Consider the following 26232-nt stretch of genomic DNA (forward strand, 5'->3'; position numbering starts at 1 on the left):
TTGCTATGGGAACCTTAATTTTGGGACCATCAGAATGTCCTGAGGAACAACAGTAGAATGGACAGTGTTAATGCCTAGTAAAACTGATTACTCAAAGAAGGCTCTTTCAGTTTGGAAAATACCTAGATTTTGTGTAGTATCAAGTCCACCTTTTAAGGCTTAGAAAAGCACATAGAAATTATTTTGTTACTGTATTTTGCAGAAAAGACAGCATTTTTTCATTCTTCATATAATTTTCTTAGGTCGCTAAGCACATATTTGCAGGTATTAAATATAATACATAAAAGATGTTTTTCATCAATGTGTCTGTCTTTGAATGGCTGTGCGGCAATTGGCTTTATTTTAACCATGGAGAAAGCTGCAATGTTTGCCAGCTCACTGGATGTTTATTTCCATTCTGGTTTTCTAAACACTGATTAAGAACAAAAATTAGTTCTGAAATCCCAACTATTTATAAAACTGATGGGAAATAAGCTGAACAAAATAGGTGCCTTATTTTCCTTAGCAACAGTCATGCACGGTGATAAATGTCACAATGGCTTTAAAAAAGGATGGTTCGTGTTTAGGTTTAGTTATCAAAATCCACAGCATATAGGCTGACAGCTTTTGAAATACATAAACTGTTTCTGTCCTTTTTGTTTCCATAGCAACTGAGTGCTCAAAGCTTTAGTTTTGCACATGAGGAAGGAAAAAACACCCTCTCAGAGTAGGATCTGAAATTGTCTGGAACAAAAGAAGAATGTGGGGAATGGAAAATTAAGCAAATACACTGACATCACCCCCCCCCCCCCCCCCCAAAAAAACCCAACCCCAAAAAATCCTAGCACAAAGCTTTTCTCCTTCATTTTGATCTTATGGATTGTTTTTTTGAGTTGGTGGGTGCTTTGCCTTGGACATTTATGTAATCAAAGGCTAGACCCTTTCATTGTGCAGTGCTTTAGGAGAGTAAAAACCTCACAGTGACATTTATTTAGATAATCACTCTGTTCACCTTGAAATGGCATTTCATTATAAACACAAACTTATTAGATACTCTATTTCTTGCATTACAGAATATTGCTATTCATGAGTATATCATTAAGAGTATGTCACTGTTTCTAGTTTTGCTTTGTTTTGCTTAAAAACCTGTTTTAAAAAGGAATGTTGTTTGTTTCAAAATATTTTGGTAAGATTTGCTACATGAGGGAGAATATTTTATGAAATTAAAAGGGCTATTCATGCATATGTAGAAGTATAATTATTTAAGTTGCAAACATTCAGTGGGAACAAAACTGAAAGAGAAACAATGATGTATTGGGAGTTACAGAAGGCATCCCACGGCTAATATATATTGGAGTAGGAAGATGCTACAGTTTAAAATGCAGAAACTTGATTGCTTTCAGGTATTCAGAGGAATGGATTTAATGTTTTCCACCTATGCAGATATGCAGATTGAATCTTAGTCTCACCTGTTAATTTCTCAAGTAGGTATAATATACATGAGAGAAGTTACTAGTGCTACATAAAAGGTACAAACAGATTTTAAGTGCAGAGTGGGACTAGTTTGAGCACACTATTCTGTACCATTTCTATTATAAAATTAACTTGCATGTAATAATCCTTCTCTCATCTGTGACAAGAGGAGCAGCTGGAATAGATCCATTGTCAACAGACATCATGGTTATTTCCAACTGAACTGTTCGTGATTTATATTAGGCAAAATGAAGGCATTAAAGATATGTACAACATGTGATTTTTAGTACCAGACTCTTCACTTGTCAAAAACATAGCCTCTCGAATAAGAATTAAATTTGAACTACCTGCATACAGCATTGAGTATAGAATTTATACATAAAAAGAAATTTAAAATAGGCTACAGTTGCAGTAAATTCCCTTTAGATTTTTAACACAGAATTTTATCAAGGAGGGGTTGTGTCTTTAATGCATGATGACCTGATTAATCAAAACAGCTTCTAAGGAGCCATTCCAGTCTACTGGATAAATAATAGGCCATATAAAATAGTGTATGAATGAACAGAGCCTGGAATGACTTCTTGGTGTCTGTTTTGCTTTGGTGAATAAATACATAAAATATTTTTTTAATAGCTGAAATATATACTGGCTCAGTGGACCATGAAGACATCCTGTAGGATACAGAATATGTGTTCTTAGAGAGGAAGCCTGCTGAAGTACTCACTGCTCTGTTTTTGAATGAACCGCTCATGCTTTTGACGTACATAGTAGCCATTAATAGATATGTCTTCGTGATAAATTTAATCCTTCAATCCAATTTTTTCTAGTGTTATGATCAGTAAACCTTAGCTTTGGTTTAGCTGCTTGCGAAAGCTGCAACTACTTCCATTATAAGTCTTATGTTTAGCTGCTCTACACTTGCAGCTGGGAAAGAAATGACATGAATCAAAAGTTGCCAGATTTGATAAGAAGGAAAATGAGAATTTCATGCACAATATGAAAAATTTGAAAAAATATACAGTTAAACTGGTTAATATATCATTAAAAACTACCTTGTCTTGAAATTCAGCAAGAGTTTAACATTTTGGGAGCTTTCTAAACTTTTAGTTTAAAGCTGTCCATACAGCAAAAGCTCCTGGAAAATCCATGCTTGCTTTATATTTGAAAAATAAAACTGTTATTTGACAATGCTATTGGATGCTATACCTTCTCTATAATGCTGTCAAAATTTCTCACATAAATAGTCTGCTGCTTTACAGGCCAGTGTTTCAGGTACACAGCATGTGGCATATTTAAGATGAAATTTTCAGAATCTTAAGTTACAAATTACAAAAGCTGCTTCTGAAGTAATTTAGGTACCAAACCTGCTGATTTTCAGAAGTAGCTAAACAAGATAGCCACGTTCTGAAAAATCTTTGTGGGAGCTGATCAGTATACGTAGTTGCCTAATAATTGTAAAATCTGGCCTTACATATGTGAGTACTAAAAAAAATCCATTACTCTTAACAAGACTGACGCCCAGATCATCCAAAATATTTCTGCACAGAACTCCAACTAAAAATTGTTTAATTAGAGGTTAAATGCCTTAGAATATATGGCCTTTCAGCATTTTGGAAAGATCTGACCATAAACATAAAATAGTATCTACATCCAAACTTTCTCTTAAGTGGTGCACACAAAGCACATCATTCCACATCAGTTTTGTACAGTGAGTTTTAAATTAACTAATAAAGCAGATGTAGTGAGAAAGGACAACAGTATGTAGTGATTGATTAAAGTTTAAAATTCCTGTGTTCTTTCTATCTTGTATATTGTTGTAAGTGACTGTTTAGGAAAAAAAACCACTTTGGCAAGCTAACATTGATGTTGATTTTTCATCCTGCTCAGATACATGGCTCTGGGATTCTTTGGACACAGTTCTGAACACAGTAAATAATGAATAGATTTTACATGACTGCGATCTTTTCAAATCTTTCTCTACTGTACTCTAGCAGTAACTTCTTTTCTGTTTTGTTATTTAGTAAGTCTGTTTTGTACAAACTGGACTGGAAGATCTGTCATAAAAAGAAGCTGGTCATCCTAAACATGAGTTTTCTTTTGCTACAAGAATCATTATGATTCTATGATTATTTCCTGATTTGTCTATACTGTGAATAAACTCTTTTACTTTGGTTGTGAAACAGGTAAATCACTCTGAATCTTTATTATTGCCTGTCTCTTACTGAAACCTATTATTAAATTACAGCTAGGAATGAATTTGAAAACACTGTATGGTTTTATTTTAAATCATATCTTTTTTTATTATTTTGTTAGTGGCACAATTTCAGGGAAGTATCTCAGTTACTTCTCTTTTCTTATTGTTATCTAATGCATTCTTTAAGCACATCACAAACATAAAGCAAATGCTTTTGTTAATTTTAGATGGCATTTCAGATAGCATTTTCTACTATGTTTCACATTTCAAACAAAACTCTAGGTTTATGTAATGGAATAATTCAAAGCACGAAATAGCTCTGCTCTTGATAAATCCAATGACTGACCACAAGATGTCTTGAAACAGCAAGCTGTATAAATGCTAATAAATGACCATTGCATAAATGTAGTACAAAAATGGAACTTGGACGTGAACAAAAATAAGGAAACTAGCCCCATGCCCCCATATCCCTCTCTCGATACAACATTCCTTTCTCCATAGAACCTATCTATAAAGCACACACAAAGAACAGAAACAATTTTTAGTCTTTTATACCAGCTTGAAATGGCACTACACTCTTATTTTCCTCTCTTCTTTAGTCATTTTTGTGACCTTTTCCCAATGTAATTTCTCAAATCTCCTGTAGCTGTTCTGCAGTCTTCATTAGATGTTTGGAATTTAAAGCAGTCAGAGATTACAGGGCACAAACATGTCTATGTTTGCACGGTTATAATGTATTGGGACATTTTTAAGGACCTGTATGCATATAAGAAGCTTAAGATTCAAAAATGTTCGTGCTGATCCATTTCTTTAGCACAGGCTAAATGTGTATAACATCATCATTCCTACATTCCTGTGGATCATGGGACCTCTGACGCCACAGAAAAGAATGAAAAAAATAATGAGGTGGCATCAAGAAGTGAAGGAACAGCTGCAGGGTGGATTTTCATTCTTAGTCCTAGGGGCAATGGAACATCCTTTTACAGTTTAAGATGAAAAGTGTGAAATAGGTGACAGAACTGAGGGTACAAGGAAATGGAGGACTACTGAAGAGTGAATACAATATAAAAATTACACTATATGTAATATAAAAATATATAAATTATACATGCCACCAAGGCTAAGAGAATCCCTAAGTCAGAAGAAATACCTATGTAAATTCACGTTTGTCTGTTTTTAAACTCTTTTCTCTGTTTTGACGTTCAGTCTGAAATGTGCAAATGTGTCCCTCTGAATGCAAATACGGGTTAGGGATCTGAAATGATCACACATTAGAGTAATAGAATGGTGGTGTTATTTCAAATACTAGAATTCAGGAGGTTTCACTTATACTATTGGAATCTTTGAGACTGACAGTATTGCATAACAAGCGTACTTAATTACCTCTCACAAAAATTTCTGCTAGAATGCAAAGGTGTATCATTTAATGTAAACAAAACTACCAGGAATGGTAGTTTAATAGTAGTGTAAGCCAAAACATAAAATTCCAAAGCTAAATGTCACTGAACCTTTAGGGGGGAAATTGAAACTGAAATTGGGTCCTCACAGAAAAGACCACTTCTTTCCAACCAGAATTTGAGATGGAACAGCTCCAAGTAAAACTTCAAAATGTAGATTTTGAGATACACTTTCTTTCCAATGACAGCCATAGCCACAAACCCCAGTATTTTCCTAAAAACATGCATACATAGCTATAGGTATACACACAGATAACACATGTAGGCATATACAGGGGTTTCAGGAACTTGTCATTACAGTGCACTAAATTCCATGTTTCAGTTTGACAGTTATGACAAGACTAAGCACACCTGGGCATACACTCTGCAATGTCAAATGTCAAAAATGCATTCAGTTACAGTGACTAGATCTTCAGATTTTCCACCATTATTAATTTTTGTTCTAATTAGAGTCTGGCTAGAATCTTCTTTTTTGCTAATTTGGCTTTCTGTGTTAAAAACATTTTATCATATCAATAAACATGAATTTCCGTGATCCTAAGGTATTTAGATTCTTAATCAAGTACACAGTCTAAACTGGTTAATCAGAGTTCTTAGAACTTAAAAAAAAAAAAAAATTATATTCCATGTCCTGGTTAGGTCATGCAATATTTGAGCTGATTTCTTAACTATTTAGCATATATGATAATCAAAAGTCTGTAATTAAATTAGGCATGGATTTCTTTGGTAACCTTACTCATGCTGCACTCAAGTTTTCCCTACATGCACGTTTGACACTAATAATTAAATATTAGTAGAGAAGAAAAAAATGTGAAAAAAATCACCTAGCAATAGAAGGCAAAGAATAGGAAATGTAACGGGTTTAGATTTGTACAGCAAATGGAACAAAGGAAAACACGTTAAAATTTACCTGTTTTTTTCACAGAATCACAGAATGCATGAGGCTTGAAGGGACCACTGGAGGTCATCTGGCCCAACTTCCCTGGTCAAGAAGGGTCGCTTAGAGCAGGATGCCCAACACCATGTCCAGATGCCTTCTGAAATCTCCAGGGATGGGGATTCCACAACCACTCTTGGCAACCTGTTCCAGTGATTAAAATTAGTGAGCCAATAAGCTTTATAAATGTGATTGAAAAACAGTGCTGGATGCACTCAAGGGCCCAAACCTTTATTAAAAAAGTCACCCGTACTTAGTTACTGTTATGTCCTATCATATTTTATTTGCTTGGACAGCTCTCATGATTGCTTATCCACTCAAGACCCGGTCACATAGCAATGTTTCTCTGTGTGCTTCCTTTTTACTAATGAAGCTTTTCAAACAATGTCCTGCTCCCGTTACATGAGATGAGTATATAGAAAGAGAGTCAAAAGAGATATTGTAGCATTGCTTCCCATGTTTCACTTAAAGAGATAACCATGTGTCTACTATGCATGAATGCTAAAACACAGCATTCTCAAACATGGTCATAAATAAGCATTCCTGAGAAAGCGAATGCTGTTGTCCAAGAATATGCAACTGTGTTTGTCTTAGTTGGGTATGAATGACACAATTTCACTACATGAATGTGATTAATCCCTTTAATTGAATATTTTTAATCACTCCTAAGAGTTTTCTGAATTTTCTAAATATTCCCCCCCTCCCATTTTATTTTTAAATGACCTTAAGGGCTTCCTTAAGAAGAGAATTAAAAGCAAAAGAACTTTTTCAGCTGTAGATTTCAGAAAGGTTGACAATGCATAAGTGCAGATTTATTCTGTGCATTCTATATATGAAAACTGAAAAAGAAAGAGATGTGTTTGCGACCAAGACTGTTTGCTACCCTGCCTAGGTTTGAGCAGGTGGATTTTCAAAAGGCTTTTCATTTTCAGTAAACACAGGAGAACAGGGAAAATGTGAAGAAGGATGGATGGCTAGTTTATCCTTGTAAAAGATAGAGAAGTTGTATTTGTTGAGAGAGTGTGCTGTTCAGATTCACAGAGAGAGTATGCCCTCAATTTCACTGTACTACACCAGTGTTCATTCAACTGATGAAGTTCTCAACTCAAAGGGCAGCATACACTTTGTTCTAAGTTCCTGCTGGAATGGAAAAGCTGACAGGGGGAAACTTGCACAAAGGATATTGTGCTGTTAAAGTTTGTTCAAAGCGACAGTTGTCAGATCTCTTTGAAATGAAATTGCAAAGGAAAAACCAATTTTCTTTGAGGACAAAGTTCAGCTCGTTTGGTGTGCTGTACCTGTCTAATTTGCTTCCCTGTAAAAGAAATTTTGACTAGGTCTATTTGAAAACATAGTTTATACTAGTACAGGCATAGCTCAGAAAGTTTAATTCCAGCTTGCATGATATTTATCGACAGTAAATAAAAATTAATGTCTTTCTCTTTAAAACAACAGAAATGCTAAATTTTGCTAAAAGGATTGGACTTTTGTCTTACCAAATGTGATTTTTAAGGCTTTGACTTGAACTAGGCAACATAATTTTTAATGTTTTCTTCATTAATTTTTTTCAGTAATGGATAAATAATAACATTTACTATATTTCAGGAGTGAGTTGAGCTCCTAGGAAACTTAAGATATTTTGGAAAAATTTAAGTATCAAAACCAGGTAAGCAGTAAATCTAAATCCACTACATATTTTTAAATATTTTCCAATATACATTAATTTGACTTTGGATAAGATAATAATAAAATATAATTATATAATATAGGCTACAAGGTATATAAATTATAAACTTCTATGATGTATATGATTATCATTATGAAAATATAAGATAATAACACTTCCTGCTTTATGAAAGGATTGAATATTTGGATACAGCAGATGTATTTGGATGTATTGAAAAATAATTTGAAATGTGCCATCTTTACATTTCAGAGTGTGTTAGAAGAGTTGGTTAACTGTCCATCAGTCTGCAGGATATTTTTATTTCTCTCTGTTTTTCATGGAAAGGGGTTTGTCCCACTGCGGTACTTGTAAACATACAACATACAAATGAAAAATGGCAGATTTGGTCTCAGGACTAGATTCTTGAAATATATCTATTAGCTACTTCAAAAGCAACATGCCTATGTCACTGTATGTATATCAAAGCACCTCATCCCACTTCTATATAAATAGGATGGCTATACTCAGGAAAGACCAACTCAATCCATATATCTACTGAAAGCAGTTTTAGAAACAGCAGTGACTTAAACGGTTTGGAAAATTCCCTTTTTAGATGTTGGCTATGCAAGTAAATATTCTTTTGCCATTTTGACGAGGTTAACCACCAATTTTAGCATAGCTGTATACTGAACTACAGTCAGATTCCCAGTTTTAATACTATCTTTCAGCACTGTGCTGATTCAGTCTGCTCTGAGCTGTTTCAATCAACATCTGATCAGCATGATCAGCTACTGGATCTAGGGAGCTGTCTACACTAGAGCTTAAAATGTAATTAATAATGCTATAACACAGGAAATCTATCTAACTAAAATGAAATTTGTTGTGGTGGGACTGATTTAGGAAGGTTTGAGCTCAAAAACCCTCCAAAAGGATCATGGAACGGTGGTCAGTAAGTGGAGAAGCTTACTTTTCTGTCTCAAAGTAGTTTGCGGGCTGACCATTGTTTCATAGTACTGTCAATCAGCATTAAAACTTACCTGTATCTAAAAGTAAGGCCTTGATTCAGATGTATTTTGGCCTTGCTTTTATAATTTATGTTCGTAAACTGGTATTTTTTCTGTAGAGACTAATCCTTAAATTTTGTAATGCAGATCATTTTACACAGCTGAAGTGTAATGTAATTGCCAAGTTACAGACAGACATCTGAAGCACAGATGTAACCACTGCTTTGCCTAAAATCACACAGAGGAAGCCTGTAGGAGAACAGGGTTTTGCACTCAGTGTAACATTTGCGAGCACCCTCAAAATTGGACTTCCTAATTTCTTTTTCCCTTTTCTTTTTTTTAAAAGTACATAAGATAGTGAGAGTAAACAATCTTTAAAGCTTTACGCTTTACAGCTTGAAAAGATAAGCAGGTTGGTCATAAGTACAGATAAAAGAAACTGAATAAATATGTTGGGATGTTCACGGTGTGTGTAACACATAGATAGCAGGATAACAGAGATGACAAAACAATATTATCATCCGTGTAAAATAGTTGAACTCGCTTGAGTGAAAAGCTGCATTCAGAAACAGCCGTTATTCAGAAGTAGAAAAAGGCAACATTTGCATGCCATCAGCTTTCAAAACAACTGCGTTTTCCTTCAGCGCTGGAAAACTATCTCCAGAACTGTGGCTTGAGGAATTATTTTCTTTTGTTTTCTGAAAATGATAATGGTCTGGCATCATTAGGAGTGAAAACTGTTCCCTTTAAAGGGTGATAACACATCCTGGAGGGAGAACAGAATGCACATATGTGTCCCAAAGTCTCAGGATGCTGGATCCATATGTACCTGGGAGAGGAATGCACTGAGTCATGTGCATTGATTGCCAAACACATTTCTATTTTTATTATATGTATACTGTATTTTGGTAACATACTGCTGGGAGAAGAGAATTTCCCTTCCTGTCTTTTTTTCTTGTCTGTCCTGAAGCTAAACTTATTAAAAGCCTGCTTTGCTGCCAGAAACAGAAAGTGACGTTAGGCTCAACCTCTTTCCAATGGGTGAATCACGGCCAGTTCGCATCACGGTTTGCATTGCTGCAAAAACGCCAGCAGACTGGCATAACAGCAAGTAGGTTAAGCTTCTGTTTAGTTTGCAGATTGGCAAACAGATAAGGATCACTGGTATTTCAATTATTGGTGAGCCAATGGCCTCTTCTGGGTGTGAAAGAAACTGAAATATGTTCAGTCCTGGAAAACTCAACAGTATTACAACATTTGCTTTGAATTGCTCCTTGTTTGACAGGATTTCTGATGGAAATAGAGTTCGGAAAATAGCAACATACTATGATTATGTTACTGTAAACTTGCAGATAGTCGTAAGGCTGGAAAATTTGTGCCATTTCAACAACAGGACAATTTTCTGCTTGTTAGAAACAATGTATATTTTTAGAGGGGAAGTATATATAATGTCATGTGTACCTTTATAATGGGGCACTTGAAGAGATTCATTTTTGTGGCTCATTTTGAGCAGTTAAATTTCAGGCAAGGAAGTGGTCTGAACCTGAATTTGCCAGAACCAATCTGATACCTGACAGTAAACGAAAACAAAAGCATTTTTATAAAATTGTATAAAGCATATTACATGAATTCAGTAAGTTCAAACTGTAAGTCTCAAAACTTTTTAAATAATAAGGGTTGGTTTGACAAATGCTATTATATATGAATGAAAAACAAGAAGCCTTTTGCATTTATGTAGTAACTAACTTAATTACATTTTCCCACCCTGGGAAGAGCTGCGACTGCTTGTCTAAATCTCTGAGATCAGGTCACTAAAAGGCAACTCCTTCTCACAACCTTCTCTGAGAAGGGCTAATGCCCAGTTCCTTTGAATGGATAGGGGATGGTTGTCTATTGTTCCCTAGAGATCAAAAGCATTTGGCAAGAGTTGTGCCCACTGGGATCATGCACTTCCTGGTGCTCCAGAGAGTAAGGCTATGACACCCGGCCTGCTTCACAAATACCCTTCGGAAGCAGCTAATAGCATCAGGAATATTTCACAGATAGATGAAGAAAGAAACAGAAGATTCTTTAGTGTTAGATTCTGAACTCCAAAGTTTACCAGACTTACCTACCTTGTCACCAGCATGATTCCTTGCTTGATCTGCAAATCTTGTATAGGGTTCATGTTTGGGGGAAAAAAAAGAAAAAATCAGCCAAAGGGTACTGGTAAAACATTCCTTGATAGGATAGGCTTACATGGTTATGCCTACCTGGTTTTAACTGATAGGCGTGACTGGTGCATTGCTCCATTCATGTTTAATATTTCAAACATGAATTTGTTGATCAGGAGTAGGTCAGCTAACAGGTACTCTTCTTGTCAGAGAATGGATGACACAGGGCTGTGATGTGATGGAGCTGAAGCTGCCATGCCTTAGAAGAAAGGAGGGGAATAGCCTAGGGAGGCAAAGACTGAGTCTGAGCATTCCTGTGGCACTTCAGGGTGTCACACAAACTGCTGATTTGACAATAGATTGAAAAAGAGCAGTTAAGTTTGCATTTGTAGGTGATTATGTCAACAAGGTTTAAAAGACGGTGGAGATGAAATGAAACAGTTTTTTGTCATGTGTACACTTGATAAATACAAAAATGTACCTTGTATTTTCATTAGATCTTGAATTTCAACAAAGTACCAGTGGAACAGGTTTACTTGGGCTTCTTTGAGGGGAAGTGATTATATTTTTCAGCCTTCATAAAACAGTCATTTACAAATAGGTTTTTTATTACCCTTAACAATGAATGATATCACCTAAGGGTGTAAGTTAAATTTTATGTGTGTTAAGCACATTCATATTTTACATTCAAACTTTAACATGCTTTTACCTTTTTTCATTTTTTCACACAAGATTAACAACATGCTTGAATTTGTATTATTGCATGCTATTTCAGTTTTCTCTTAGCTGCTCTCCTAGGTTTAAAATTTAAGCTCTTTTCTGCAATATTTTCTTGACTAGCAGGATTTAATTCATTTTCCATTGGAAAATTTCTATTTAAGCATGAGATCAGCCATTCAGCATGACATGTTTCAAAGAATTACAAGTATTAGTTAATGAATTTGCTGAACTATATCACCGATATTTATTCCTGAAGACTTCAGAATTACTGAAAAGCTATTAAAAGAGTGAGGAAAAAAGAAAACACTCCACTATTTTCACAAGAAATATTGCATGATGGTCTTTTTAGTATACCCTTCTTTCACTATAAAATAATGGAACAAATACTAAACCGTGAAGAGCTAATCCAAAAACTGTGGAAATTTTTTCATTGATTTTTATTGAGCTTACAGGTAGCCTGTCATTACTAGTGCTGGAAAGGAGAAGCAGAAAAAAGCAAGTAAAATGGTTTCATGGAAAGATCTTGTCAGTCACTCAACATTTTAAATTGAATAAGAGGGCTAGTATATGAAAGCAAGCAGTTCAGATAATTAAGTGAAAAAAACCTGTTCCAGATAGTTAAATGAAGATCTAGGCATTCCTTTGGATTTCAGATACCTATTTTCTCTGAAATTTTTATGTGAAATGTTATAGAGAACATTATAAGGGCTAAAAAGTGAAGATATAGAAGAGACCACAGTATTAAATTGCAAGGAGGTATTTATTGGGATACAGCAGATAGTTAAATTAGGCCATTCTTTAATGTATTAATAATGTGGAAGAGGAAATACATGAACTAATTGCATCATAACTTGATGATAAATTGAAGCTAGAGAAAGAATAGCAAAATGAGACTCAGAGGCTGTTTTAGAGAAATCCAAATGGTTAGTACAGAGTAAATATGCATGCTCAGTATGAAGGACTGAGAAAACAAAGCTGAAAATTTACAAGAGTAGAAGTCAATGCAACAGAAAGAAGTCTGTAGTAAAACTACATGAAGAAGCAGATTCAGTCATATGTGTACATAGGACAGGTTATTAGTAGGATCAGATCCTATCCCATAAAAATCAGTGACGTTAAGTCCTCTTCATTTCAGTGGTGAAAGATGAGTCACATAAACCAATGTTTATAAGAAATATTTTTGACTTGGATAGGAGGTGCTGTGGTATAGAAAGAATGGAATATAGTTGGGTTTCTTTAGACCTTAATCTGGGTGTATACACTTGTAGAAGTAATGTTTGTACCTAGGAAAAGAAAACTAGCAAATAAATGATTCTTTTAGCCTTCTCCCACATTAATGTGGCAGCAGAAGAATCTGATTTTGAGCCATAGTTCTCAAAAACTGCTTCTAGATGCTGGGGGATTGTGCCTTAGCAGTACATTTAGCTGTTATTGGCATCAGAACTACTAATCTGAACTCATCTTTTACAGTTACAGTTTTTTCTTAAGACGAAAGATAAAGGAATTAGATTTTTTTGACTCTTTCAATACTTTCACAATGTAAGAGTCAGGTACATTCCACAAAACACTATAAAAAAAAAGATTGCTTGGTTTAGTTTGTAGTAGTATGTACACGAAACAGTGTTCCCATCACTGTCAGCGATTCTTACTGTGATCTTGGTCAAGGTCCATTCTTGACTTGAGTGGGTTGAAACAGATCCTTACCCATCTGTTGTTCTAATTAACTACTGTGTAAAATAAAGGTAATACTAATCTCAAAGTGCTGGTACGGAGCTTTTAATTAATTTTTACTTCATATCCTGTTTCTGACTGTGGAAAAAGCGAAGAGTTCTTTATTGTGTAATGTCAATTTTTCAACAGAAAAGGGAGAGTGTAAGGGAAATGGATGAACAATTGAAAGGACATCACAGAAAAATATCAGATCAGAGAGTTGTTGCTTTAAATCACAAGACAAAATGTCTGAAAGCTTTAACTTCTGAAAAAGTTTTAGAATTGTCTTTGATGTGATTGACTTTGCTCAATGTTCTTCTAGCATACAGCAAATGTTGTCATTATTCTTGAAAGAATTAGAGGCTGTTGATGATGAATTTTGTAACAAATAGATTTTGAATGGTTTACTTACAAAATCAGACAAAGAACAAAATAATATGATAGTTACTACTATGAAGATTAAAAGTGAAATTCTGGAGTGAATAAATCTTGGCAGAAGTGAGGTGATGTCTAAATGACAATGTAATTATAATGCACCCAAAGTTCTTCCCTCCGCTTCTTATTTACTTATTCCAATGTACACTAGAAATCTGAGAATTTTTTAATGTTTGCTTTGAATCCAGGAACACATTATATCTCTCTCCTGGATGTGTTGATTCAGTGATAATGTACAGACTCCTGAAATGAACCGAAGACTGATGACAGTTCTGAATAGCCATTATACATAGGATTTCCACTCCCCCGCCCCACCCCAAATCTCCAAAACCAAAAAAAACCCCTCACAACCCAGCCACCCACCACACCCTAAACACAACATATTTTTTAAATTCTTTTTGTGATGCCATATTTTTTAAACATAGAAATTTATCCAACCAAATCAGTTCAGAGTCTCTTCATTGTCTAATAATTCTTCTGTTTAGTGGCACTGCATGTACAATATACAACCCCAGCATTGCTTATGCCTTGATAGATTTATGTCAGCCTCAGTGGATTTACACCATTATGTGCTTTCTGCTAGGTGTTGTCTCAATAGTGCAGGTCCAATTCATCTCCCCTATAAAGCCAAAAAACCTTTTTACCTAAACCCCTGCCCATAAAGTCTGGAATCATTGAATAGTTTTGCCAGATGTTCTTACAGATGAGCAATGAGATTGTATTAAAACCAAAGTAGTTTACCAGGGAAATAAAGGACATATTGACTCAGCTTAAAAATAATAAAAGATAATAGTAAATGCTTAGGGAATGATTGTTAGGAAGAGAAGGCCACAATACTGAAAGGGAACCTTTCAGTCATATAGGCTGGTCATCACTTTTGTAGATCCAATAACAGTTTTTTCTTTCTCCGAAATTTATCAAAATAAAAGCAGTTCTTTCTCTGCCAGTACTTCTGGAAGTCTATTTCATAATTCTTATTCTTTAGGTAGATAGAAACTTTCTTCCAAATAAGAGCCTAAGTTACTTCATGTTGTGTTTATGGATATATAATTATGCAAGTGCTGTCCATCAGCTTAAATACCACTTTTGCCTTCCAGTGTTCATCTCCTCATGTATTTATGAATATAAATCATATTTTGTCTTGGGTTTTTTTTTTTCATAGACTAAACAAGATGGAAATTTTTAACTATCTTCTCTTACATTTGAAAACATACTACCCCAGTAAAACATTTGGTAGCAATCCATTAACTCTTTCCCTCTATTGTCAATGACAATGCCGAATAGGGAAGTGCCTTTTCTCATTCTGCAGTTCCATTCTTCATCTACCATGTTAGTATTAATGGACAGTTTGGTTCCAGTGTCCTGAAATACACTCAGGCAGGCCTTTGGACTGAGCTTAGCCCTGAACTAACGCTCCAGTCATAGCCAGCAGAGAGCTTTCGGCTTTATTAGGTATAGGATAGGGGTATCCCACCACAGTAATTTAGTTCTGTCTTTGCTCTTTGCAACAGTTTAACAAAAAAACAACCAAACAGTCTGCACTCCACTTGACTGAAGAGCTACATGTACCTATTCTTTTTCCCAAAGAAGTACAAAGTGCCTGCAAAAGGCCACAGGTGGAAGGAAACTGGTATCTTAATGAACTCTGGAGGAAAATCTTTATTCTATAGTTGTATAGAATAAACATGTAAAGTAGAAACTCTTTTCCTTTCACTCAGTTTGCTTCTAATTAGATAATCGAAGCTTGTGTGTACTTGTGGCAATTCCTAAAGTGCTACAGAGCACATTCAGAGCAGAGTTTATATGAATTAAGTTCTCCCCACCGTTGTCTTTCCTCCTTTCTACTATTAGGTTAGGATGCACCCAACAAGCATATGTGGAACCTGATACCAGGATCAAGCTCTGACACAAGTAGTATCTTGGATACTGTGTTTTTCAATAGTTGTAGTTGCATCATTTGCTTTTTTTTCAAACTGTAAAAACCATTTAATTACATCAACTTTTTGTGAAATACTGTTCTTCCTGCAGAATGGGATGAGTTGGCAGGTGGCTATGAAGCTAGCATTCAACATGTTTTGTTCCCTTAAGGTGAAATGCAGCATGGAAGTTAAAACTCTGAGTTGAGAACATCTTAGTCTGTACTCAAGGCACAAAATGTGCAGTCTTTAACCAGAAGCCAACCACTAGTTACTGATAGAGACAGAACCTGCGCTCTGGGGACCTGAATGCATCATTTGTTTAATAATCATATAGCAGTGAGATACGTAAGATAGGACATAGGCTGAATATATAAACAATGTAAAACTCTCTTTGCCCCAGAAATAACCTGTCTGAATGTATTTGTGTTTATCATAATAAACCATTATATGTTAGCTACTTTTTTCAAACCAGTGCCCTAGATTTGAAGCCTTCTAAGCTCTGTGTACAGTGATTAGACAGTATTTAAGGAAACCCCTTTGTTGTTATAAAGGTTTGAGCCAAAATTCTGCACCAGTACATCTGTCAGGAAGAATGATATCTGGTATCTGGATGCTTAGGTGTCATGGTTTGACTCCAGCCAGCAGCTCAGCCCCACACAGCCTCTCGCTCATGCTTCCACAGTGGGATGGGGGAGACAATTGGAAGGGTAAAAGCGAGAGAACTCACGGGTTGAGATAAAGACAGTTTAATAGGTAAAGCAAAAGCTGTGCTTGCAAGCAAAGCAAAACAAGGAATTCATTCACTACTTCAGGCTCCATCACTCATAATGGTTACTTGGGAAGATAAACAGCATAACAATGAACGTGCCCCCTTTCTCCTTCTTCCACACAGCTTTTATTGCTGAGCACAACGTTATATGGTCTGGAATATCTCTTTGGACAGCTGGGATCAGCTGTCCCAGCTGTGTCCCCTCCCACTCCTTGTGCACCCCCAGCCTCCTCGCTGGTGGGGTGGGGTGAGGAGCAGAAAAGGCCCTGACTATGTGTAAGCACTGCTCAGCAACAGATAAAACATCAGTGCGTTAACACCATTTTCATCAGAAATCCAAACCACAGCACCATACCAGCTACTATGAAGAAAATTAACTGTATCCAAGGCAAACCCAGTATATTAAGTTAACATTTTGAGAAGCTTTGTAAGATTTTTAAAAAAATAAAATGAACAAAAAAAATCAAACCAGCTACTATCATTACTAATTAAAAAATGATTGCTTTTCACAAGGGTTGTTTTTGAATTGCTGCTCTAAACATCTCAGGAAGTACTCCACCCCTCCTGTTATAATGACTAAAACTAGAGTTAAAAAAAAGTGAATGAAAAAGATATTGGCTTCAGCAGGGGCCATTAAACAACTAAACATCACAGACCAGAGTTGCTAGTACAATACATTTTCATGGCATCAAAGTAGAAAATTAATTACTGCAAAACAGAAGAAATTCCTATGAAGAAATAAAAGCTGAAATGTTTGATTTCCCACATATGTAAGACAGACTAATTTTGTCATTTACTCAGGCACTAAAAAGAAGTTTAGAAAAACCCTCGTATGCTAAAGCAAAATAATATTGTGTCTTAATGAGTGATCAAGAATGAAATGTTACCATTCTTTACCCCTCTATCAAGTCTATACTTAGAAAATTTCCCCATTACTATCACTGTTAATCATTTGCATTGAGGAAGTTGGCAAGAGCTATCAAAAACGAAGTAGTGTAACTTGAATGCCAACTGCACAAAATAATCAGGGTCTGGTGGGATGTATAATAAAATATGCCAGACTGTGTCATTATAATGCACTTTTGAAAGAATTATACATATTCATTCTTCTCATTTAGCACCTGAATGACAACAAGCAGGTGAGAACATCAGTACGATACATCAAGCAAGACAGTTGCCATTATGAACAAAACATAGAAGAGTGTGACAGAGTTGAAAAATGGAAGGAATGTTCTGTTCATACTTTGCAGGCATTGTTATTCTTTGATAGTGAAATGAAGCTTGCTATGGAGAGGGGTATGTCTTGTTGTCATTGTAGGTAACACTTCTGTGACAAATTGCAAGAAGTATGTATTTTTTAATAAAATCCCCAGTAAGCTTTTTAAAGGTATTTTCAGTATAAGGAAACTGCCAGTTTGTTCTCAGGTCTTTTGTTATGTACCCAGATCTTTTTTTTTCCTGTAAAATGAAGGCTAGATTCATCACTAATGAACTCCAAAAACATGGCTTTCTGTTGTAATAATGAAGAACAAAATTATACCATGACATTACTGAGTGACAAAAGAATCAACTCCCTTCCCTATTTCTATAATGTGTTTTTGGATTGCAAAAAGCTGCTTTATGTCTGTAAAACAAATAACTAAAAGGTACTTTCTCAACTCTGATTTTCCCTCTTCCTCTCCAATGTTTCACAATGCAATATTGACAAGATGCTGCCTCCTAACCTTCAAGCCACAGTCATTCTCTGACAAATTATATCCTAACAGACTGCAAAATAGAGCTGCCTCTGAAGAATTAAGTCTTACTTCTTTGTAACAAGACTATTTTAAAAATCATAAATTTACATGAAGATGCATCAAATATTCTAGAAAAGACAAAAATATGTCTGACATTTTTATCTGGGCCACGTTTATAATAGCAGATATTCTGGAATAAAGAAATTCTTACACAGTCTTAATGGCAAGGACAGTGTCCAGAACACTGTTTGCTTTTTTTCAGTAAGACCCTATGTTTTATGTAAAACTTTGATTGGGATTATTCATATTCCTTCAAGAGAAAATCAACAATAGATGTTAATGTTTGGTTGTCCATGACACCTGAAACATTGCAAGACATCCTCTTTCAAAGCGAAGAGATTAATTCTTTCATGTGGTGGATTTGAAATATTATGGATAAATCTTGAACTATCTATGCAATCTGATTGAACATGAAAGTACGTATTATTTCTGTTTGAATGGTGAATTATAATCAGTGGTTGCTGAAGCTTTTATTAATCATTTTTCTTTCCAGTATTAAAAATAAGTTGGCATGTGTTTATACATAAACCCACCCATTAGAGCTCAACAATGTTACCAGAACTAGCCATTTCAGTGGCTGGTAAGTCTGTGAAAGAAAGACTTTAACGGCCATTTGGTGGAAGAGGTATAAAATCCAAAATGCCTTTTTATTTGGCATCAAACACCATTAACAGCATCGTTTAAAAATAAAAGGGTGGGGTGGGATCTATCCTTCAGCACCCTTTGAAACACATAGAAGGAAGGTTTGAAAAATTTTTAAGGATGGCTAGAATTTCACTATCAAAATTAAATTAATGTCTGAAAATGTATACGAATTCAAGATCTTCCTCTCCATTCTTGGCATTATTACCTAAAATATTTCCCTTCAGTAAAATTCACATATTTTTCTATCTTGGTCTACAATTCATTTCTTTTGGATAGAAAAATTTGCATTTCATCTCATTTCTTATCTTTCTGAATCATAAGTGCAGCTAAGTACAATTTCCCCTTTATATTTGTTGTGCCTTTAATTTTGCATTCTTTACATTAGTTACAGACAATCTTAAGCACCATGAAATAATAATGAATAATAATTTATATGAATTATAGAAGCGCTTTGACTTTACTGTGCAGAAAAGGCACATACACTGCTTATTTCCTACCAGAATGTAACTTCTTATTGCAATGTGGAGTTACTTTCTTAATCAGTGCATTCAAATCTGATTGCATACTGACTGTATTTGGTCTTTACGATTAAGTGGCAATTATAAGATCTACAAACAGCAGATGGGTAGAAGAATCTGAATTGTTTTGCTGTACCCAAGATGTGCTGAGAATTTTGGCAAGCATATGGAATTTTTGAATGGGTAATGAAAACACTGGGCATGGGACAAATGAAACAAAATACTGTGAGATAAAACAGCCTACTCAGCTGTTTGTGTTTCTGGGGTGAAGGAAAAAAAGAAAAAGAAAAAAGCAGTACTGAGAGTAATTACGTAAAATATAGGGTCCTGAAAGGACTCAGTTAATATTTCAGGACATTGTTTCTGGATGGAATTTCCAGACACAAAGGCAAGTGAGTGTAAAGCTTATCACAGAATCGTAGAATCATTTAGGTTGGAAAAGACCCTCAAGATCATAGAGTCCAACTGTAAACCTAACACTTCCAAGTCCACCACTAATACCTAAATAGAAAATGATAGACATATATTGTGTCTCACTTAATTGTTGATACATAATGGTGCACAACCACATGTAATGGAAGTCTGCTGGAGCTGTGAGTAAAAAAAGTCAGTTTCAAAGCTTGATAGCCCAAGATCAGAAACCACCTTTGAAAGAAAATGAGTGTGTCTTTGTGTTATACATGATGGACACAAAATCAAATCACTTTGATTTTCTGAAATAGTAAAAAATGTATATGTTACTGCTGTGTTTCCTTCACCCATTTCTGTATTTCGTTTATACATTTACAACATTTAGTAGATTATTTCTAATTTAGCATATTTTATTCCTTTTTCCTATCACTGATTTTTCATTGTGCTCTCAGTTTATTTCCAGTGTCTATAAAATGTTTTGTCTTTACCTAGCAACTATTTACTTTGTTAGATCAATATTAGCTTGTCCCATCGTTTTTCCTTCTTTTGACACCAAATTTTCTTCTTTATTTCTGCACTTTTTAGCTAAAAATACATATGGTTACTGAAAAGAATAATTCCTTATATGCAGTACTATAACATAAGGATAAACAAAAGTTAATTAGGACAGTCATTTAGATGATCCTTTTATCACTCTTTCAGCATGAATAATAATGAATTAATTACAAACACTAAAATTCTAAAATAACATGACAGCTGATATGTTAATGGAATTCTTCAATTCTTTGTTTTACATGCATAAATTGCATATTTTTTAACTGTGTTTGTGTTTTCTATGGCTCTTTGATTTGGTAGATTGATTTAATTTGTAAATAAAACCTAAATTATTAGAGGTATTTTGGAGTTATGGCGGTTCTGTCTAATGGGTACTTCAGAAGCCTCAAAGTAAGGATCTGTGGAATACGTTCGAATCTCTGCCTGTCCCTTTGACATTTTGTATGCATTAACATAAGGTCAATATATCTCAGCACAGAAACTGTCTGATAGCTTACTCAACTCTGTAATCTATCACATACACAGTACCTATCCAGATTAATTACATTTATTATATTACTTTTTGTATGCCTCGGCAATTGTTGGAATATTTGTGCACAGTTGTTACTGGGATTACTATATACACGTCAGCCAAGTGCTACACTGCTCAATTCAGCCTCTGGATCAGATGGAGATTATAGGACTAATGACTTCTTTACAGTTAAAGCTTAGTAATTCTGCACTTCAAGAATGACCTCTGTTATGCATCTTCCATCAGCGAATATGAGGTGTGCAGTTTTAAAGGAGAAAATATAGCTATCATAACATATATAGTTATGATAACATTTGGACCTACAACCTGCTATCATATTTTCTATGACAGTAAGAGTTTCTGGATTAACTTGGAGAACTGGAATTAATTAGGACAGCATGCTTTTTAGTCCTTGACATAAAGAGCAGGCAAAAGCAAATAACTCCAAAGGGTCCCATTTGGCAAGAAGCATATGAGCAAATATTCTGGATATATTTTTCCAAGAGCTTAATGATTTATTATAATTCATGACCTCACCTGATGTATTTCTAGATACCATATCACATTGGACTGTTATCTTATTTTACAGCTGGAGAAGACAGGAAGGCCAAGGACTCACTAGAAAGGAAACCTGAAGAAAATTGAAACCTGATCTATGGTCTCCTTATCCCCTTCTAGAATATATGGCCACAACAGCTGAAGTGGTCATCTTGGCATCTTCCCACCCAAGTTAGAGACTTACGAACTAAATATCTTTGTACCTAAACCCTTTAAGGACTTTTACCACTAGATGTGTTTGGAGCACGTTATTATGGGCATGGAACAGAATGGCATCCACAACCTTTTTCATGTAAAGACATGGCAGACCTCCATTACAGAACACTGGCTGGTGGCAAATATATTCTAAAGGCAATTGCTGACTATAAACTCAATGCAAGAAAGACAAGAGGTAATAATGACACAAAATAATGAAATAAACTAAAACTGAAATTAGTTTCAGACCATGATTGAAGATGTCTACATGAACAAGGTAAATTAAACAGTTGGCATGGATGTATGAATGCCACATACTGTAGTAAATATGTATTCTGAATGGCTCTTGTTTCTATAAACTATTTTTTGGACTGATTATACAATTCTGTCACAAAAGAACTGATTGGTTTCTCTTTCCTTGGGCAGATCTATCTTTTCTAGATTGAATGGAATTGTGCATGTTGATATGTGAACACTAGTGGAGAACTTACAGTATCTTCTGGAGCCAAAGATTACATTTAGAACAAAGAAAAATATACTCACATTAGAAAAGAAGCAAATTTCCTTATGAAAGAATGGAAAAAAGAATGACTCAGTCAATGTCCTGAGTAACTGGAAAAATTGGGAATTTCTTCCCTTTTTCAGCAGAGTTCTTGATCAGAACCTTATTGGAAATATCTATGATCATTTATTTCTGTTTATCATACTAGTCATAATCTCATCAGTGCAGAAAAGGGCAATTTATGGTATTGAGCTGAGAACAAGAGTTTGACAACCTGTAAGTTGCCATCAGGGAGCTAAAGCAGCCAGGAGCATCAATAGGAGTTATATTTTCAACATAGGTTAAGTTTATTTTTGGCTACCTTGCAGAGAAGCAGCTCATGCTTTCCCAGCCCATTACCACATTCTGTAATACAAAATCTGACTAACTGACTTCAGTATTTTTCTTCTTTACCTTCCTGAACTTATTTTTAAGGGAATAAAGTATCTTACACCAGTCTTGGCTAAGCAACAAGATATACCATATTCTGAAATGGAAAATAAAAGAGTGTGAACATGTGAATCACCTTGGAGATGAATCATATTGCTGTAAAACAAATAATTTACATTTAAATAACTTATCTCCTTTTCACCTAATTTAAAATTAATCTTTACTCTTTCTCAACTAATCCCCAAATTTATGAGCTAGTTTGATCATATTTGTGCAATAAAATTGAAAATTTTAGATATGGTAGGTAATCAATTTTAGTCTCCTCATCTGTGTTTCCAATCTCATTATAGATTGCAATTTTCAGTGCAGATTACATGATGACCCATCAGTGGCTTTGTTGTTTCTGAATTACCGATTCCTCGCCTACTGCCAGATAAGAACAAAGCCTATGCATCAGTCTGACAGCTTGCAAACAGAAAATGGGCTTGTAGGATTGGATTTAAATCCCAGGTGTAGGGGATAATTACCACATCAGTCATGCAGTAACTGAAAAATGGTATTTCAACAAGAAAAATTACATTCCTTTTATAGTGCCAACAGAAATCATTATTTGAGACTTCATACTGATTCAGTGTATCATTACATGTGGACTGTACTCATTAAATATAATGTTTGTTACAACCTAAAAAACTTATTGTTTCAGATACTTTTGTGGCTGAGTTAGTTCAAATCAAGATTTGTGAAACCTCAACAGCACCGAGGTCATTCAAAGGTATAATATACATTATACAAGTGAAACAACAACAGAGCCCAAAGCATTCAAAACCTCTTCTGCTTCAGGGAGAAAACAGGAGACTAAAGTAAGAAAGCATAAATCCTACTTTGGAAAATCCTCTGGGGTTAGACCCTTTGATGCAGGCCTTTTCATTAAAATAAATAGAATGGTAATAAGAGGCTATCATCATTTGTGTGGGCTTCTCTATTCTATACTTTTCTGTAAACAAGATACTGTCATCAATTAATTATTTTATAGGCCAAAAAAATCAAAAGCATGTTAAAAATAAACCATAAACAAATTAAGTCTTTAATGTCACACTATTCAAGCACAGATTTATTGTAATTTTTATTTTATAGCTTGACTATGGTAAATTCCACTTTATTATTAAACAGACAGTAAAGCAATAAGTAGATTTAACAGAGTACTCTGTGGGTCCCGAGAATTAGCAACTGGCAATTTGGAGGAAGGAGAGGGAAGATAAAGGCTTGTTAGTGATCTCAAATAGAAATTCTTTGCCTTGTATTCTATATCAACACTGCATGTCTGAGTTGCACCAGATGGACCATCAGTGCTCTGGATTTCCCAGGGATAGCTTTGGCAATACCCAGCTAAGGTTTATAAAGGCAAATGTCTTCTGCAGTGTATTTCTCTAATCTTATGAAGTGGGGGGTTTAACTGGTCTTATAAAAACCACACCTGACTTTAGGAAGCAAGCAGGAATACTTGGATTATTTCAGGAAACACACATGCATGGCTCAGTCAGTGCCTGAACTAGGTAAAAGAGTAATCTCATAAGAAAAAATATTATGAACATACCATCCAAAAAGCTTTTAATGTAGTTAGCCAGGCCTTGGTTCATCTTTGGCACTCTTGCAATTATATGTTGGATATACACTTAACTACTGGAGAAGCTACGAACAAAGACGACTGTTTACCAGAATTTTAGACAGCACTGTTAGATTTGTAGACAGCCTGGCTCCAACTTCTCTTTGTCTCTGCACACTGCTCTCTCTTCTCTCCTAGCAGTGTTTCTAGGAAAAAACTATCTCCTAGGACTAATGACTTCCTCTCACGAACTCCACCTCCTGCCAAATGCAAAATCATTTTGGAATCCAAACTAAATTAGAGAGAGAAACTCCTTCCTCTTGTCCACCTCAAATTCATCTTCCTCATTGATTTGGACTTTTCAAACATATGGGGAATGAGGACCCTTTGGCCTACAAAAGATTTGGGGACTGAATGCTTCTACCTGGAATGAGTTGCATGCAAAAGGTTTAGGGTGTCCCCAAGGTACTGGTTGATTGTATTCAGCACTGATATTCTCATAGATGGCCTCTGCTAAACTGTCTCCAAAACTGGCTTCTACATAGGTTCAGGAAAAGTACAGAAGTGCTGGAAATAATGGTTAGGCAGAGTTGGGAAGCACTGACAAGTCTCTTTTAGACCCAGGGAAAATTTAGGATGCTTTTTTTCTGGTGGATTATCTTCTTTAGGAGATAGGTCCCTAATGTTTTGCTCAAAGGTCTGTCCTTGTATGAATTTGAACAAACTAAGAAGTTCCTTTTATTGCCTGGTAACTGAGCATGCTCATGATGCAATATAAACCAGTTTTGTGGGGAGTGGGAAGGACTATGTCAGATATATGGTGGCTGAATCTTTAGAGAGGATATCAAAGACCCCTTGACATAAGTCTTTGTTGATATTTTCAGCAGGTAATAGTTCAAGAGACTGTAAGAGAAGTAAACAAGAACTGTCTCAACTTCAATTAATTAATTGTTCTGAATGTACAGAACAGGGATTTGCAGGGAAGAATACTGCCATGTACTTCAACAGGAAGAACATGACATAAGTACTATTAATTTGCAGCTTATTTGTTAAATTTGTAGCTTGTTGCTTTTATTTGCGCTGTCTTCTGAGGAGGAATCTTAACAGTTACATCTAAAGAAAATTAGTTACACGGTTTGTAATAGTTTCAAAGAGTATGAAGAGAACTGGAAATGGTAGTGCTGTGAGCCTGGGAAGAATAATGAATAGTTACTTGCAGATCAGGTGGTGGTATTAATGCATTAATATCTGGCCAAGCAAAGTGAATGAAACTAGAAATTAGCATTTTGTTCTGCTCTGGAAGTGCCAACTCCTGTAATGCTGTAGAGAATGGAATTTAACTGCATGAGTGCTATCAGTGCCTTACATGTCATAGATAAATCATGGGGTCAATACAAAGCAGATTTAGGGATTATGAAATATGTTGCAATTGCACAGCACTTTGAAGACAAGTGTGTTCTACATCTGACTTTCTTTTTCAGTTTTCATGGAGTTGTTTTACCTCAAGCATCTTAGTGCAAATTAGTTCTTTTGAGTTCACTTTAATCTATTAGCATTAAAAATGACAGTCTTGTTCTTACTGCAATTTTTATTCAGTTGATCTGTGCAACTAACTGTGCATCAATATGCATGTATATGTTCTGTAGCACTGGCTAACATGAGGATAGCACTAACACTATGTGATCTGAATATGTCTTGTAAATATTCAATGACATAAATATTACATCTCTAGCATAAGAATGACTAATTTTCATTTTTATTTCTTCTCAAGATTAATATTTGTTTCTTTCATTCTTTTGTTTGTATCTTAAGACCCCAAATTATCAGACAGTCGGCTAACTTGAACACACCAAATATAAGGACAGCAAACAGGTAAATGGGCATGCAAAACACTAATTTACACTTGCAAAACAGGTAATTTCACGCACTGGCGGTAGCCTGCACATACAATTATTCATCTTGTTCATGCATATGCATGGCTTCAGCACAATTGCCTTTTTACATATGTGCATATATTTCACAGGCACAGTTTAGTCACTGATATTTAGTCATTATGATTTGTGTGCATGTTTAAACCCTGCTGTGTTCATTCA

Source organism: Harpia harpyja, chromosome 3 (genome assembly GCF_026419915.1).
Source record: "Harpia harpyja isolate bHarHar1 chromosome 3, bHarHar1 primary haplotype, whole genome shotgun sequence".
Classification (NCBI taxonomy): Eukaryota; Metazoa; Chordata; class Aves; order Accipitriformes; family Accipitridae; genus Harpia; species Harpia harpyja.